The following is an 18,985-nucleotide window of genomic DNA, read 5'->3' on the forward strand; positions in this document are numbered from 1 at the left end:
GGATGAAATAACACAATTTATAGTGCACCAACTGAACAAAAAATCAGTAGAGAAGAATTTGGCATCTTCTTTGCATAATATTGATTATTAAGCAAGTTGTATTATTGATTCAACACTCTGTTTGCTGTATATATATTCTGATAGTATCCAAAAGATTATGATTTTGGATTATATTTTGCAATAAACATTTGAATTAAATCAATGGTTTTTAACTCCTGGACTCATAAAAGTACAGCATGAATATATTTGTAAAAGAGCCTGTCTCTTTTCCAACACGTTTTAATTGCTAATCCAAAGCCTAGTGAAGTCAATGGGAGACTTTTCCACTTACTTCAGTTTGCTTTAGCTTAGTCTCTAAATCTCTACAGAGGATTTTATAGTACCTATCACTGTAGTATCTAACTCTCCCTGAGTACTAAGCATGCAGGCACTGGCTTGCTAAAGTAAATTTTGAAACTCCACATCTCTCTTTAATTTGTCTATGGCCTAACGTTCTACAAACAATGCAAACTCCCTTGAGCTTTGATGTGGTAAGTATCAGCACTTGTTGCAAAATTCTTTATTCTAAGGAACAAGATGAGCCCTTTGAACTAGAAGGCATGAGAGAAAACTTGGGGACTGTTGTGAATGTGTCTGCTAAGGTTCCCTGCTGATGCTTCTTATAAACAACCTGATGCCATGCATGCCTGGGAGAACAGGAGGAGACACTTGCTACTGCTGCTTATTTCTTAAGTGTGGATTCTGCGCTCCTCATTTGTGACATTGCAGTTATAATTTTGCCATTGCTAAAGTTAATGGGCCAGATTCATCCTTCCACTGAGTCAACAGGCTTATGCTAGAGAAGCCTCAGCCACTTTTTCTAGGGTTTAATTTGCTACTAGTTTTGCCCAAGTCTGAGGGTGACATATGAGGTTTAATCAGGAAGCAAAATATTTTAAAGTATTTATTTACCTGTTTTCAAATTGGCTGACTCCCTTGATATACAATGAAAATAGCTAAGTTAATAAATACATTAATCAAGTGATCAGCCGGTCCCCAGCAATAACCCCTTGCTCCTGAGGGAGGGAAATTAAAATAAATACAGAGATATTGACCTTTAAAGATCAGGTCTGTTGTTTTTTTTTTAAATCACTGCACTGTGATAAGGTTTTTTAACAAATGGCCAGAGCTGTCTGAAGTGCCCTACACAGGAGCTGGCCCTTCGAGTGCTTGTGTGGAAGCAGATTGACACAATAAACATTGGGGTCCCCAAAAAAGAGATGACCCCAGGAAGAGCCGAGAGAAGGAAGTGTGCCATGCGCACCCAACTGTGAGACTGAAGGCTTGTCTACACTACTGCTTAAGTCGATGTACCTTATGTTGTTCAGGGGTGCGAAAAAAAGCCACACCCGAGTGACGCAAGTTACTTCGACTTAAACGCTGTCCAGACTGCACTGTCGGTGGGAGAGTCTCCAGCTGACATATAGCTTCTCCCTCTCGCTGAGGTGGAATAATTATACCAACGGGAGAGCACTCTCCTGCAGACGTAGCGCGTCTTCACCAGACACACTACAGCGGCGCAGCTGCATCGGGGCAGGTGCACTGATGTATCGTGGTAGTGTAGACTTGCCCTAAGACCAAAAGTTTTAACAGCAGCTTGGGTAAGGTTTTCTACCAGAAATCACAGAAAGGGGCTTTGTTTTTGCCGGGGGCGGGGAAGATTTGAGAGTGTGTATGTGAGAGAGCACTGTTTTATGCAGATCACAAGACAGCTATTCACTAGGCTAGGATTTTCAAAAGCATCTAAGGGGGCTAGGCTCTTCTGGGGTTGTGAAATCCTATAGACTTTGGCAACTTGCTCCCTTAGGCACCTTGGAAACCCCAGTCTAAGATCTGAGCCCTTTTGTATTTTATTCTCCTTAGAGCAACTCTTCGTTTAAATCCAAGTTAATAATAATTGGAGATATACCAATCTCCTAGAACTGGAAGGGACCTTGAAAGGTCATCGAGTCCAGCCCCCTGCCTTCACTAGCAGGACCAATTTTTGCCCCAGATCTGTAAGTGGCCCCCTCAAGGATTGAACTCACAACCCTGGGTTTAGCAGGCCAATGCTCAAGTTCCTCACTCCTTGTTCCTCCAGAATTTATAGTCATGTTATTGGTATAATTTGGGCCCCGATCCTGCAAACTCTTATGAAAGTGCTTACCTTCGTACGTCTAAATAGTCCCATTGACTTCAACAGGGCTACTCACAGGTAGTTTTTCCCCCAGTCCCTTATTACAAGAGACATCCCTTACTTTTTCATCTCTGTACAACAAGATCAGGAGTTGCTGAGTGCTGCAGAAAGCAGCAAGAAATACCCCTGCGAATGTAGGTGAGTACTGCTTATTATTATTATTGGTGATTATGATAATATTGGGAGGATGGATGGGGCAGGGTTGATAAGAAAACAGTCCTTTATTTTTGAAATACAATGTTGACAACCCTACTCACAGGCCAAAAGTAAAATTCATCTGTGTCTGCAGGATCAGGATCGTGGACTGTTAGCTGCTTGAGGCAGGGATCAATTGAAATTCCAGTAATTTGCACTGGCCCAGTTCCACTGATTTCAATGGGGTTGTACCTGAGAACATAATATGGCCCCATCATGTTTTCCCATTTATTTATATAGAACCATGCAAACCAATATTACTCTATAAAGAAAAAATAATCATGCACTGAATAATCATGCACTTTCAATATGTTCCAACCAAAGGCATAAAGATAATTAATTCCGCCAGAGTTAAAGTATTATTTGAAGAGGTAATATTGATGTCTGTTTCTTAGTCATTAGGAAAGACCTTAAGACACAAATGATAAACACATTAAGTAAAGCTCATATTACAGTCTTTCAGTATTCTTTCTCTATCCATCTTGTTGCTTAGATACAGTTCTCAATCAATCCCTGCCAGATTCAGTAAGAAACAATAGAAATTTAAGATCATCTCAATCCATCAGCACACTGACAGAGAGCCATTACACCCCAGGGCACTATTACTCACTTTCAACAATATTCACATTTGCAAATGTCATGTATACAAGTTGTCACATTCTAATAGTCCTTGAGGTTGCCCCTGAGACCCAGTCCTGCAGACCGATTTAATTCTTTGAAAGGCAATTTTACCTAAATTGCTGCCCAGTTTGCTACATTTTATCCAGCAAAATTTCATATAAGATAGGATGCCCAAAATCTTTTTTTTTTATTATTTTTTAAAGATTACAATAAGGCCTGCAATTTTCTGTTCACAAACCTTCCATCTCAGACTACATCGAGGGAGAAAACATTTGCTGAGACCAATGGTTACGGAATCACCACATTTAAAGTCAACTCAGACCTGATTCTCATTGCCCCATAAGGTCATTTTATGTTGCTAGAGCAAAGATGACAAAGTGACTTCAAAGCTGCCCTAAAGAGGCAGCTGAGTATTGCCATGGTGTAAGGAGTCCTTATAGGCAGCTTTACACTGCCTGCTTCCGCCACTCAGCACTGGGCCATCTAGAAGACATAGGAAAAGGATGTTCTTCTGAGACGGAAAGGAGGGTGATAGGGACTTGAGGAGGCAGAATTGGAGCATGATATGTTTCACTGACCCTCACCCAGGGGATGATTCTTAGGGAGTTGTTCTAGCCCGAGTAACTTAGAGCAGCCCTGGACATGGAGCCTTCAGAATCTGATAGTCTTTACAAGGAATTTTTTCATGTGGAATACATTAGGTATGGGAACAGTAATGTATTTTATAAGTGGCTTCATGACTGGACTTTTGAGTGGCCTAAAGCAGTGATTATATATCTTCAGCATGCACAGATACACAGTATTGTGGGTTAATGCCCCTCTTCAGTGTGCTGTTAGTGGCTTTTATTGTGCAAAATCATTATTTTTTGTACTCCATATTTAGTGATTAAACAGAGTTTTAAAAATAAGCTGAGTAAAATTCATCCCTGGTGCAACTTCACTGACTGGAATGGGGTTGCATCAGGGATACATTTGGCCCACTATATTTAAGTCATACTGAACTATAGAATACTTTGAAAAATAGTTATTTGTTTTGTGATAGTCCCCCGTCAGGGCTGAAGGCCCCTTTGTGCTAGGTGCTGTACACAGGTATAATGAACAAAAGATCTCTATCCCAGGAGTTGCAGTCTACATGGAGAGACAACAGGTGAAGACAAAAGTAGGGTGGCATAAGCCATTGAAGGCAGAGAAGATAAAAGTCAGTTCATATGTTGGTTTTATACAGTGAACAGTAAACCAAGAAGCTTTCTGGGTCTCTGGGAACTTCTAGTTTAAGGTCAAAACTCTCCTCTCAGCTCTGTGCAGTGGTTCTTGAATCTCTTCTCCGAAGTTGAGCTCCCCGTCCAGACACAGAACACCCGTCAATGTCAATGGGGTGTGTGTGTGTGAGAGAGAGAGAACACACACTTCCAGGGTGACTCGTGGCACCAGACTCCAACACCTTTGCTACTTCTCTACCAAACCGTCTCCTCACAGGCTGGAATGAGTCACTATAAAGCCACTCTGCATGGGAATTCCCACTGAAGCCAATGGGACAGCTGCCCAAGCCAGCTGCAGAATCACAACCTTCATGTTCATATTGGGCTCAGTTCTGTTTACACTGGTGTGTGATCAGAGTTAGGCCCACTGGGAATGAAAAATAAGTCCACTGAAACAGAGTCACATCTGCATAAAACCATTGTAAATGAGATCAATATCAGGCAGGTGGAATCAAGAAGAGCTTTTGCTACTGACTGCAAAGAGAATGGGATTGGGCCTGTTGCATGTAACAGGTGCATGAGGGGCATGAAGAGTGGGTCCTGAAATAGCTAGTGTGAAGTTATGATCTTTGCAAATAAACTTGGAGGATGACTGCTCATTTGCACAGGAATAGCATTCCCTCTGAATGCATATGAAGCCAGAAGCTAGGACTGGACAACAGAGGATGGATCACCTGATAATGGATCACTGTTCATTCCCTCTGAAGCATCTGGCATTGGCCACTGCTGGAAGACAGGAAACTGGGCTGGATGAATCTTTGGTCTGACCCAGTATGGCCAGTCTTATGTTCAGTTCCTCTCCCAATACAGACAATCGCTGCCTTTATTAAGGCCAGCCTCACTTCAGTTGCTTATGTCCTGCAGAGGACAGGCCTTGCTGTGTGGGCGCTGTGTTGGCCTTTTCAGAGATTCAAGAACCGCTCTGCCAAGGCCCCACTCTGGTTCTTTACTCTATATTGGATGATTGTGCTGTATCCTCCCCTCTCATCATATTAAAGTGTCAGGAAAATATATTCTTTGGCCATCCATCTCCAGTGCTTCTGGCAATTGTATGACATGAATATTATGGCTCTGAGAGTAGAGAATCTCCATCACTCAAGCTGACAAGTGTAAGAATCTCCTCTCTTGAACATGGTGAGTGACCTTTTCATATGCAGCGAGACTCACTGGTCATGCCGCCTCTTGTTTAGTGAAACCAATGAGTCCCCGCAATTCCCTGAAGCCTTCAAACAAAAGTCACTGGCCCTTTTCGACTTGCAAAAACCTTATTTAGCATGACAAAGTTAAAGGTCTTAATCAGCACTTGGATGGCCTCTGTCAGCTCCATATACATGAATGAGGTGGAGGACAATGATGGTGTCTGCGAGATACACTTTGCAGGATTTGTTGGCTGGGATTTTTAAAGGATCTTACAGGAGTTAGGTACCAAAATCCTGTTGACATTCAAGAGAGTTAGGTGCCCATCTCCTATTAGATGCCTTTGAAAATCCCACCTGTAATTTTTAGCTAACATTTTTACAAGTGTGTGCTTAAAAATTAGGCCCCTAAACCAAAGTGGCCTGATTTTCAAAGCTGCTGAACATTTGCACTTCCCAACAAATTTAACTCAGGGAAGTGCAGTCTCCGCACTTATTCCTGGGTTCTGGAGAGCAGGAGGTGCACGAGTGGCAATGATCCTTAACCCCTCCACTCTCCTGGCTTTTTTTCCCCTCCTCTCTCTCTTCTCTCTTTTTTCCCCTACATACACAGCAGTGCTGCATTCAGGAACATTCTAGACTGAACTGCTCGAAGGAAGCCGAAATATATTGAAACTAGTCTATAAGACTATCGACGTTAAAGACATCACTGAAAAAAACCCTCTTTTTTAGCAACAAAGATTTGCTCTGAAAATAAGAGCTCAATAACGCAGACCTTTGGTAAGCAAATGTCTAGATTAACTGTGGAACTACTTTTGTGTGAGTTTTGATATCCATTCACTATCAAGGCCTATCTAATGTGTGATAGCCAGCACAATGCAGTGAAACCATATAAAGTTCTTTTCAATTCAGTCTCATTAGAGTCCAGATAATTAATGGTTTCAACATTTACAAAACTGCTTGCTTTTGCCAAACCCAAGATAAGCGTTACAGGTATTGCCCAGATATTTTTCAGAGGGGAGAGAATATCTGGCATTGAAGGTATTTAATTTGGGCTCTGAATGACTGGAGAGCACAACTTCATAATTATTAAATATTTAATATTCTAATAGCTTCCAGATGCCCTGTTCAGGATTATACTAGAAGCTGTAACCAGAGGTAGGCACAGTCCCTGCCCTAAAAAGCACATGACCTAAGATGATGAGCAATATGATGAAGGGTAAGGGGAACTGGAGACAACCAAATAAATATAACTTGCATATAACTTTGATATTTCCTCCCAGACCGCTAAAATAAACTCATTACTTCATGAACGAATAAGGAGACAGTCCCTTGACCCCAGCTGCCTAAAATGTCATTCTGAAACAGACAAGTCTGTTTAGACCCATGACAGGCCAGAAGACAGTTCTGCATCGAGTGGGGACCCTCAGAAAGACCAGCACTGAAAGGCTTCAAAGATGAAGAGCGCTTCCTGAAGAGACTGGCCTGATCTTTAGAGAAATTCAGATATAGAGCCAGCTTTATGGCTTGGACCCATAACTACTCACCCCCCCAAAGGGGATATTGAGAGGGAGGACACTTGATGCCTGAGAAACAGAAGGCAGCTCCCGAGAGTAGTGGCAGAGGTGAAAGTAAGCCGGTCCGGTCCGGTATGGCATACTGGCAAGAGCCGGTGCGCCATACCAGACCGGCTTCCCCAGGCCCCCAGTGCCACAGCAGAGCCCTGGACCCTTTAAATTGCCACCCGAGCCCCACTGCCAGAGCCCTGGGGTAGCGGCGGTGGGGCTCTGGTGGTGATTTAAAGGGCCAGAGGCTCCAGGCGCTGCTACCACAGCAGAACCCCAGGCCCTTTAAATCTCCATCAGAGCCCCGAGCCAGTGGTGGCAGCCGGGAGCCCCAGGGGCTCTGTCACCAACCCAGGGCTCCGCTGCAGGCCCTTTAAATCGACCCGAGGCTGCCAGCTACCTCTGCAGCTGGTAGCTCCAGGGGTGATTTAAAGGGCCCAGGGCGCTGCCAGAGCCTTGATTTAAAGGGCCCAGGAATTTAAATGCCCCACCTCGTCTGGTTGAGGCCATGCCCCTTTCAGTTGAGGCCCCGCTCCCAGCTCAGGACTCTGGCGTACCAGTAAGTCCTTAAAGTTACTTTCACCCCTGGGTAGTGGGCAGCATAAGGACGATGAATGCAGCCAAGAGTGGGAGAAGACTTCCCAGAGAGTAGCTAGGAGGAAATGAGAGCAGATATGTAGTCAGGAGCAGAATGGTGCAGAACCTAGAAGGTCAGGACAAGGAGCTGGAACCTGTTGTGGAAGGCGAGGACGCCAATGAAGAGGTTCAGAGAAGAGGGTTACATGGTGTGAGGGAAGAATGAACTGAGCAGTGGCCTTTTAGATTTCTTCTCATTTCTTTAAGAGTTCTTCCCTCTGTTCTCCCTTCAGTGTTTATTTGTGATTCCTGTTAACATTAATGGAAGCTATATATTGGCACATCCAGGAGAGAATAGATCTTCAAGAGCCATGTGTGCAAAGCCTAGGCAGTATATGGCCCTTAATTTCCTCCTCAAATGGTTTCAGTAACCCCTGGTATGCAATAAAAGATGACGATGATGATGGAATAAAGACGTAAAAAACAGTGGGGAGAGATACAAAGGGTTAATGCTTTGACCTTTCACCTCAGATTGGACTCAAACACAGGCCATATGCAAAATAAGTTTCTTGGCTTCAGCCTCTTTTCTTTGGAGACAATTGGACTGCATCTCAAAATCACTGCAAGTGTGGCTCTGTTGAGCAGGCTTGTCTCAACACAGAACTGGAGCGTGCCTAAGGGCTAGTCTACACTTACCAGCCGGGTCGACGCGGTGAGTTCGACTTTTCGGAGTTCGAACTATCGCGTCTAATCTGGACGCGATAGTTCGAACTCCGGAAGCGCCGCGGTCGACTCCGGTACTCCACCACTGCAAACGGCGGTGGCGGAGTCGACCTTGGAGCCGCGGACTTCGATTCCGCGGCGTCTGGATGGGTGAGTACTTCGAATTCAGCTACGCTATTCACGTAGCTGAATTTGCGTACCCTAGTTCGACCCCGCTTCTTAGTGTGGACCAGCCCTAAGACAGCAAAGTGGCAAGTTCTGAAATGCAGAGCAGCTCCCCTAGGACTCACAATGCCAGCACAGGACTTGGTCCTGTTCAGTTCAGTGGGACTCTTGGCACTAATTTCAATGGGCTTTTGCTCAGGCCTATAGTGCCTATCCACACCCGCTCGGGTTATCATTTGTGAGATCAACCTTTTCCCATGTATATTCAGAAGAGGGTATTTTTGATGTGTTTTTGCTATCTATTAATGCAGAGCACCCTAAGCCACACTACTCATTATTCACAATACCATTCAGGGGCATTGTTGAAAGGCAAGGGGTTTCCCACAATCCCTACTCCACTCTGAACAGCAATAAAGCCCAGATATTCAAGTCAGACAGACTCAGGTGGTGGGTCTTGTTCCCCCAATTCCTTAGTTCAGTCCAAATTCCAACACTGGTGGCATCTGCCCAAATCTCTGACAGGTGCCAGCATTGATTCTTTAGGAATACAACTCACAGCATAAAACATAGAATTGTAAGGACTGGAAGGGACCTCGAGAGGTCATTTAGTCCAGTCCCCTGCACTCAGGACTAAGTATTATCTTCTAGACCATCCCTGTTTGTCTAACCTGCTCTTAAACATCTCCAATGATGGAGATTCCACAACCTCCCTAGGCAATTTATTCCCATGCTTAACCTCTCTGACAGTTCTGAAGTTTTTCCTAATGTCCAACTTAAACTGCCCTTTGCTGCAATTTAAGACCATTGCGTCTTGTCCTATCCTCAGAGGTTAAGGAGAACAATTTTTCTCCCTCCTCCTTGTAACAATCTTATGTCCTCGACATGTACTTCACACAGACATGACAACTCTACTCTCAGTCCTGTCACACAGTTCCTGAAGGTCACTCTGCTCTGGCCCAACTCCCCATTCCCACTTCTGCCCATCTCATGCCATCTTTCTTTTTCACCCCGGCCAATTTTCCTCAACCACTCTGTGGGCCTGGGATCACTTACAGGAAGTCCTGGTTTGGCAGCATGGCAGGAAGCAGGAGGGGAACTAGCTGGCTCAGCCCCATGAGGTGCTGAGCACCTCTTGCAAAATGCTGAACAATCCCAGCCCTTGAAACAAGATGCAGCGCTGCAGGCCTGGGGACTGTGCTCTCTGCACACCAGGGGAGAATTTCGTGGTGGCTCATGGGCACAACTGTGCCCACAGAAGCCCTGCAGCAGCAGCTCCTGTCCCACAGGGCTGGGCCCAGCTACCTGCTTTGGCGTTGTGACCTGGGGGCACTAACAACCCACAGCAGCTCCCTCCATCCCCCTCATCACCCTCTCTACACTGGACCAGGATGAAAAGACCCCAGGGGGAGGCTGAAGAGCAAGCCCACCCCACACTCACCCAGCAACAGCAGCTCCTCCTGCCCTGCAGGGCTGGACCCAGCTCCCTGCTCTGGGCACTGAGACCCCATGTGCCGCAACAGCACTCACCACTCACCCTGCTGGCCCAAACCTGAATGATGCCATGACCCTGTGCACCAGCTCACAATGCCCAGAGCAGGGGGCCAGGCTCAGTTCTATAGGACAGGCGCAGCTGCTGCTGGGTGAGTGTGGAGCAGCCTCATTCTTCAGCTCTGTGCATTCGGGTCCGCCGTAGTGCCAGGGCAAAGGGTGCTCCTGTGGGTGGTCAAAGCCCCCTCGGCAGTGGCAGGGGAAGAGTACTCGCACTGAATGGGGAGGTTACATCCGCCACTGCTGCGGACCATACCTCTGTGACAGAGTTCAAGTTTAGCCCTGGGGCTCTTAGCAAATAAAGCATGACAGATGTTATTCCCATATGAAATGTTGGTGTGTCTGCAGAGACATCAAGCATTAGTGCGCGCTTCACTGGATCATGCATATCTAAAATTTACATCTACGGCAGAGGGGCTCAGGCTGCAGGACTTGAAGCTAGATTTCAAAAAGCCCACAGTTCGGGGCTGATCAGATTAGCTATGTTAGTTCAGGCCCATCCCTCAGATCTGCAACTGTAAGTGTCTGAGACAACTCTTTTCCTGCATGATCAGGGGATAGGAAGAGGGCATGCATATATTGCATCTTTATCTCATCAATCACCAGACAACTGTCACAAATCACAGTCCAATTCCTTTTAGGCAGATGGAAGCATTAAATTGCACCTCCGGTTTCCAGAGCTCCTCAAATACAGGCCAGGTACCTTCAGAGAGATAACGTAAATGGGTGATGAAGATGGATGCTCAAGACTTCCTGTACTTTAACCCAGACGATGTCACATCAATAGGGAGCCTGCCTTAGGTCATCTCAGCTTATTTCACTCTATGAGGGATTGCCCTGAGTGAGGCATTTTCCACAGTTCAGTCTAGTTTCCCTCTTTGTTACCTGTTGGGAGTGTCTCTCTCAAGCTTCACAAAAATACAACCGCTTATAACACAAAATGCTATGATCATATTCAGCATGGATGTCATTCTAAAACAATATTTATAGAGCATGGAATTTTGACAGAAAATATTGCTTTCAAGAGAACTGGTAATGGCAGGAGTTCCCACTGAGAGAAATTCCTGACTGCTAGAAGATATACCAATCTCCTAGAACTGGAAGGGACCTTGAAAGGTCATCGAGTCCAGCCCCCTGCCTTCACTAGCAGGACCAAGTTTTGCCCCAGATCCCTAAACGGACCCCTCAAGGATTGAACTCACAACCCTGGGTTTAGCAGGCCAATGCTCAAACCACTCCATCTGAAGCATCTGGCACCGGCCACTGTCAGAAGACAGGATACTGGGCTAGATGGACCGTTGGTCTGATCCAGTACGGCCGTTCTTCTGTTCTTTTAAAGATGAACTCAGCTTTAAAAAAAACTCTTTCATATCAGTAGGGCACTTCCATTTACTCTGTTCCAGAAAATAAGGGGATGCTTTACAAAAATCAAAAAGGCACCACATTTAAAACAGATGAACAGAAAAACCCAGTGTTATAGGATATTATTGGGGCAAATAGCTCACTAAATTCCTAAATAATTAAAGGTCAGGCATTGATAAGAATAGGAACAGCCTTTACACTACAATAGAATTACAAGGGTTATCAATACTTATCACTTGGGACATGAACTGATCACCAGCTGGTACCAGGAAGAACCTTCCCCTCAAGATATAGTACTGCAAAGTTAGGTTCATTATAGGAGTGTCTCACCTTTCAGTGAGACATCTGGCATTGTCCCCTATTGGAGGCAGGATGCTGGAAGATGGATCATGAGTCTGTTTCAAATCCCATAAATGTACAAGCTGTCATCATAACAGGGACACTTATCCTGCACCAGTTGAAATCAGAATGAATTTTGCTACAAAATCAAACCCTGTCCCTCCATTTTTTTCCCCACGGTTTATCATTTGTATTTAGCCTGACAGTGATCTCTAAAATCTGCCTTAGTTACTTAGGAGGTCAGAAAACTCATCTTTTGGATGTTTATAATTACAAAATCACTTGTGTTGGCTTAGGTTCTGAAGCTAATTCTGCACTTGATAAGTCAGCAATGTTGATAATGGTGATAGCCAAGTTCTCCCTTAAATGAGGCCAGCTCCCACACAGGTGGGTAATTGTGCATGGGCATCTGTAGGAAGAATGTCACCTAGAGGTGGGAGATTATAGAATCAGAAATGTAGGACTGGAAGTTAAAGGGAGCTTCAGAGGTCATCTAGTCCATCCCTCCAAAACTGACTTTTTATTTCACTGGATTTCCCCATATGGTATATCTCCATTCCCACCAAGCGCACAGATATTTTCAGTCTAAATGGCTTATTACCAGAATGACAAAACAAGAACAAGAGTAAAGTCTCCAAGTGAGAGCACACAGCGTATCTAGCTTCTGTAACAGTCTGTACTGACTTGAACACAAAATGGCTACCAGCCCTCAGTTCTTACATTGAGGTGATTCTGCACCCCTGCAGCAACCCACAAGGCCCATCACATCAGGAAAACAATATAGGGCAAGCCCGAGGTTCTATGCCAGGCCCTCTTTAGCTCACTCCAGTGCTCCCCAAATAGGGAAGGCACCAGCCACTTCCCCTCTGGTATTGCACTAGCAAAGCCCCAGAGTCCTTAGAGATTTAAAGGTGTAGTACACAAAGCCAGCATAATAGATACATAGATAAATATAATACAACATATAATAATTTTTATATGCAGAAGAAACCTGTTGACTCTATAACCTTAAAAAAAAAAGTCTTCTCTTAAGAGACATTTTGTAGTAGGTATTCACTCCGTATTGCTAGTAGTAAGGACCTTTTAGTAATTTGTATTTGTGCAGGGAGAGAGTAACTGTTTTAGAAGATCTATTCTTTAATCAATATTTATTTAAGTAGGATCTGGTATATCATTAATCATAGTGCTAAGATATAAAATGCTAATCTAGCCTGAAGAATTCTGCCTCAGAATTTCCAGAGTAAGCATACGTCTTCACTACCCGCCATATCGGCGGGTAGCAATCGATTTCTCGGAGTTCGATATATCGCGTCTCATCTAGACGCGATATATCGAACTCCGAACGCGTTCCCGTCGACTCCGGAACTCCACCACCGCAAACGGAGGTGGCAGAATCGACGGGGGAGCCGCGGACGTCGATCCCGTGCTGTGAGGACGGGTAAGTAATTCGAACTAAGGTATCGAAACCCCCCTCCAGTGTAGACCAGGCCTAAGACATTTACAAAGCTGCACTAAATGCACATCACTTCTTAATAAAGTCCTGAAATACCCCTCTTGCTTGGTTAAATACGTACCACAGCGCTGTTTTAGCAGGGTTCTAGAACTGCATGGAAATGTACTGTAGCGAATCATCTTGAAAGTAACTCATTTTCATGTCACTGTGATTACTACAGTGTTGTATGTTTAGCCACTGTGCCTGATAATCAAGCTAACTGCTGACAAATATCTTGATTTCTTTTCTTTGAAACTTGACTGCAACCAGATGGTGGCTTCACCCTTGGGGAACTATTTTCTCCCAACTACTTTATTATCTCCCTAGAGATCATATTTCCCAGCAATGGAAGTACAGTTATGCATTTATAGGCTGCTATGTATTGTTGGCCTACTAAAAGTACGCATGAAAATACAACCATCCTTTCATCGTAAGCACTTACTTTAGTTTAACTTGAAGGTTACAGTCCCATTACATCATACAGCAAATTCTGCCTCAGTTTCCTTGACAGGCCACTTCTTGGGATTCGAGCTCCTGAAAAGACATCAGCTACTTTAACATGGGCTGTGCTGACAACCATGGCAAAATTATCTTTCAGATATTATTCACTAGGATAAATGCCACCCTGGATTCTGGTTTGAATGACTGCTTTTTAACCAGAGCAGCGTGCCCACTAGGAGCCCTTCTAGAATTCTCCAAAACCTGTAATGATTTCTCCAGTTATTTTTAAAGACAGCATCCCCATGGAGGAGCTGTATTATTAACATTTGGCATCAGTTTAAAAGCCTCTCTTAGGAACTTATACAGCCCCCATTAACCTATTATTTGACAGCCCCACAACCTTTAAAGTAATTTTATTCCTGTTTTACAGTTGGAGATAGTTGAAGTACAGAGATGCTACAAACTTTTGCCAACACCAGTTACGGTACAGTTAGTGTATTTCTTGTGCATGTGCACGCTTGGCTCCTTGCATTCCCACTGCATATGCTCACCAGGAGTGAGTGTTTCAATGCACAGTGTGGTGCACCACAGTGTAAGGCACTGGGCTGTAGGCAGTCTTGCCTAGCAGTCACAGCTGGGCTGGTGTCCACATATCAAGCAGAGCCACAAGACAGCAGTCAGGGATCAGAGGAATGGCCAGAGCCAGGATCAATAAGCAAGAGTCAGGCTCAGGTCAGATTTCAGAAGGCAAGGTATGATCAGGAGCCACAGCAGAACAAAAGCCTGTGGAGTTACCCAGACAACTTCCTGGGCCATCCTCCAGGATTATATAGTGAGTTTGGCCAATCAGAGGGCCTCTGAGAACTGTCACTCTGGATCCTTTGGGTGGTACTTCCTGTGGTACCTAATCTCCAACATGCTCCCTGGCTATAGCTCTGCATGCACTCCTAGTAGCCATGTGGGAATATGTGCTGCCCCAAGCTCCGCAAGTTTGGGTTTTAGTTCATGGAGCCTTACACTAGGTATCCCAGGATACAACATGCCACCATCCAGCACAGTCTTTTGGGAAGTTTTGTCTATGCATGGTGGAGCAGAACCAAGTCACACAGAAGTGACTGGCACTGCAGGGTCAAGTTCCCATCATGCAACTTTCTCCACCTCATAATCCCATCTCCTTTATCCCATAATTTTCTTACTGTATTTTGAAAAATCTCACAAACCTGCGTGGGACTTGTCACTGTCTGCCATCTCTGACAAAAGTATGGAGCCTGCACAGCTCTGCACTATTGTCACGAGTGTTGCAAACACCGGATGCCCGATCCGCCAGTATCTGTAGAGCCACAAGAATTGCTGCAGGGAATATGATGATTTCCTGGAGATCAGACTGCTGTGGAACAGAGGGAGAACCAATTCAAGGTTGTTAGTGGCATTCAGGGAGCAGCTGCAAACAGAAGAGCACCACTTCTGGGCCCAAGAAACAAGCACTGACTGGTGGGATCCCATCATAATGCAAGTTTGGGATCATGAGCAGTGGTGGCTGCATAAATTTTGGATCCATCAAGGCTACATTGCTGGATCCATGTGGCAAGCTCGCCCCAGCCCTCCAGCACAAGGACACCAGAATGAGAGCTGCACAGATAGCGGTGAAGCAAGCGGCAATCACACTGTGGAAATTTGCAATGCCAGATTGCTACCGGTCAGTGGGAAATCACTTTGGATTTGGAAAATCCAATGTGGGGATTGCTGTCATGCAAGCGTGCCTGGCCACTAATCAAGTAGGACTGTGACTCTTGGCATTGTGCAAGACATACTGGATGGCTTTGCAGCAATGGGGTTCCCAAACTGCAGTGGAGTGACAGACGATATGCTTATCCCTATTTTGGCACAAGACCACCTTGTCACAGAGTATGTCAAACAGAAAAGGCTATTTTCATATGGTTATGCAAGCGTTGGTGGATCACTGGTGACACTTCACCAACATTAGTGTTGTCTGGTCAGGGAAGGTGCACACTGCTTGCATCTTTAAGAACACAGCACTGTTCAGAAAGGTACAAGCAGGGAGTTTCTTTCCCAACCAGACGATTACTATTGGCAATGTTGAAATGCCAATAGTGATCCTGGGGACCCACCCTACTCCTTATTCTCTTGGCTCATGAAGCCATACACCAATCACCATGACAGCATCAAGGAAAGTTCAACTACCAGCTCAGTAGGTGCCGAATGACCGTTGAATGTGCTTTTAGTAGATTGAAAGGGCCCTGGAGTGGTTTACTCACAAGACTGGAGTTCAGTGAGAAAAATATTCTAGTGGTTATAGCTGCCTGCTGGGTCCTGCGTAATATCTGTGAGGCAAAGGAGGAAAAGTTGCCTCCAGGGTCGCGGTGGAGTGGCTGTCTAGATAGATACAAGGGCTACCAAAAAAGCTCAAAAAGCTGTGAATTTATATGGCTCAAGGAGGCTTTGAAAGAGCTCTAAGAGTGGGTCACCGTAACGTGTTGTACTGGGTTCTACCTGGCCCTGCAGTTTGGGGGTCTTATGAACTGCTTGGTGCACATTCTGAATGTAACACTGACAAGGCGCCTACTAATTTTGTACTATTTGCTGTACATTTATGATTACTACTCAGGATCATTGACAAACACAATGGGAGTTGTTTCAAAGTGTACACTGTGTGGCAGAGCTCCGACCTTGTCCCTGTGGGTTCCGCGCTTCCAGGCGGTTTATGCTAGCCTCAGGGGCTCACTGCGACCCTCCACGTAGGCCTTCTCTCTCTCTAGGGCCAGGGTTACAGTCTACTGAGCCCTTTTCATCATAAGCCAGCAAGGAGGTTGGTGAGAGAACTCCCACAGTCTCTGTTGTCCCTAAGGCTTATTTCAGAACAGTTTAGCCTCCTGTCCTGACAGGGGCCTGTCTTCCCTTCCCAGGAGGTGTTTCTGTAGTGGCAGGTTGGTGGGGGGGTAACCCGGGCCCACCCTCTACTCCGGGTTCCGGCCCAGGGACCCTAATGGTAGCAGCTGTTGGCAGCCAACCTTTCACTGCCAGAGTTGCTACATTTCCCTGGGCCACTTCCCCACAGCTCTCCTGCTTCTCCCTTCTTCACCCTTACCTTAGGGCTCCCTTACCGATGGTTTGAGGGTGTCTTCATTAACCAGCCCGTCAGCTGCACTTCAGTCAGGCTGGGGAGAGCCAGGGAGCAGGAGTGAGCCCTTTTATAGTATCAAAAGGGCCTTAATTAGAGTCAGGTGTTCACATTGCCTTAATGGACTCACCTGACTCTTTGCAGGTTAATTGGAGTCAGGTGTTCTCATTAGTCTGGAGCAGCCCCTGCTCTGGTCAGTCAGGGAACAGAAAACTACTAATCCAGTGGCCAGTATATCTCCCTTCGACTACTTAGTTGTACCCATCTGGCCTGGGTCTATCACAACTGTCAAATAAGTGAGTCCCACCAGCAAGTCGGCAGCATATGCTGTCAATGAATAAAGATGATTTATTTTCCAAACAATAGAGTTTTACTGATTAACAAAAGCACTTCAAAAAAAATTCTGCACAAATTAAAAGTAAATCCATTAAAACCTTAACAAATGTATGGAACAGGGGAAGGAACATTCATGTCTATGGCTCTCTGTAAATGAAAGTTGCTTGTCCTTAACGTCCCCCGGGATGGAGTGGGAAGGGTATGCCACATGGAGTACTAGGGCAGAGGGAGTTTGTAGTGAGGTGCTACAATGGATTTCTCCATGGACTGCAAAGGGAGGTGAGCTTGGCATTGTTGAACCTGTAGGTCCACAAGAGTGTGCAGCATCTGTGTTTGCTACCGGAGAAGCCCCATTATTTCTTGGTGCATCTCCCTCTCCGTCTCCTGCGCCTTTTTCCTGTCAACTCTTTTCTTCTCCATACAGTCTGCAATATTCATGCTCCAGGCCCTCTGTTCATGGTCTAATGCAGCACTGGCTTGCAGGATCTTGCTGAACATGTCATCCTGAGTCCTCTTCTTTCTCCTCCTTATCTGGCTCATGCGTTATATGGGTGTGGAGGGGGAATCCCTCGAGGCCACAACAGCAGCAGCAGCTACAGCTAAAACGCAAAGTAGTACCATTGTCGATATAGTCACAACAGAAACTTGTTCCCCTAAAGTTTTAAACAAGACTTGCTTATTGACACTTCTGCTTCAGAGTGCTCGTGCACAGAGCCACTCACAGCTCCAGCCATGGTGCGTGTGCCCTGCCAGGATGAGGAAAACAAGGAGGGAATTGCTTGGTTGCATGAAACTATGAATACAAGGCAATAGTACTCAATACTGGCACCATTTTCCAGAGGTGGTGGTGATTTTAGTGGATCTCTCACTCTTGAGAGTAACAAAGGCACAGAGAGCACAACTGCTGTTGGCATCCCGAAGCCATCCTGGCCTGTATGCTGCTAGCCTGTTTACTGCAATGGTGCCTGCCGAAGTTATCACCAGCTGGCATGGGAAAACGTCCTGCTGCAGTTAAATAAATAAGGCTGCCATCCAAGAAACCTTTGGGAGAAGATTGCGGAGTACCTCCATGAAAGGTTCGTCAAGATCTATCAGGAGAATTCAAGGGACATCCCTGTGTACACAAACAAACTGCTCTGTGTGTCCCCCCACCTATCTCTACAGGGGAATGGAAAGCAGATGCAAACAACTCCACCTCTCTTTGTTGTACCACTACCTCTTCGAGAACAAGTAAATTAATGAAAAGTCAGTAGCTGTGTCCTGCTAAGTTAGGGGTATCATCACGGTAATGGAAAATAAATTTACACGCTTACCTGAGGTGCCTTTTCCCTACATCAGGCTCCTCCGTGCTCGACTGCCTGGACTGCGGTGGAGTCTCAAACAGGTCCTGGCTCGTGGCATGGCTGGTCCCTCCCAATCGCATGACCCCATCCTCCTCTTCTTCCACCTCCATGCTGTTCATACCAGGGACCTGTGACTTGGGCTCCTCTGAGGTATCTATGGTGGTCTGCAGGGTGTTCTGGGGTCTCCACCAAGTATGGTATGCAGCTCTTTGTAAAAGCAGCAGGTCTGTGGCTTGGCATCGGATCGACTGTTGGCCTCCATGGCCTTCTGATATACCTGCTCCAGCCTCTTTGCTTTCAAGCGGCATTGCTGCTGATCCCAGTCGTACTCTTTTTCCTGCATTCCCTGTGGCAATCTGCTCATCGATGTCTGGTTTCTAGCTGTGCTTGCACAGCCTTTTCTCCCCACAGGCCCATGATATCCAATATCTCCTGTGTACTCCAAGCCAGAGTGTGTCTGGAGCATGTAGCCAGCATGGTCAGCTGGGCCGTTGTCATGGAGAGATGCTAGGTGTGCTCAGCAAGCTGGC

The 18,985-nt window shown here is 45.6% G+C and overlaps 1 long non-coding RNA gene across 1 annotated transcript in view; it reads right to left on the reverse strand.

Moving 5' to 3' along the window:
- The window catches only part of LOC123375999, a 33,572-nt gene extending 17,101 nt beyond the window's left edge, over positions 1-16,471 (reverse strand). Inside the window, exons 1-2 of the long non-coding RNA XR_006581658.1 lie at positions 14,858-16,471; positions 13,639-13,730 (exon numbers count right to left, since the gene is read on the reverse strand). This is a non-coding gene — a long non-coding RNA (uncharacterized LOC123375999). The remainder of the gene's footprint in view (positions 1-13,638; positions 13,731-14,857) is intronic.
- Positions 16,472-18,985: the final 2,514 nt, after the last annotated feature.

The sequence above is a fragment of the Mauremys mutica genome, chromosome 8 (assembly GCF_020497125.1).
Source record: "Mauremys mutica isolate MM-2020 ecotype Southern chromosome 8, ASM2049712v1, whole genome shotgun sequence".
NCBI classification, from domain to species: Eukaryota; Metazoa; Chordata; order Testudines; family Geoemydidae; genus Mauremys; species Mauremys mutica.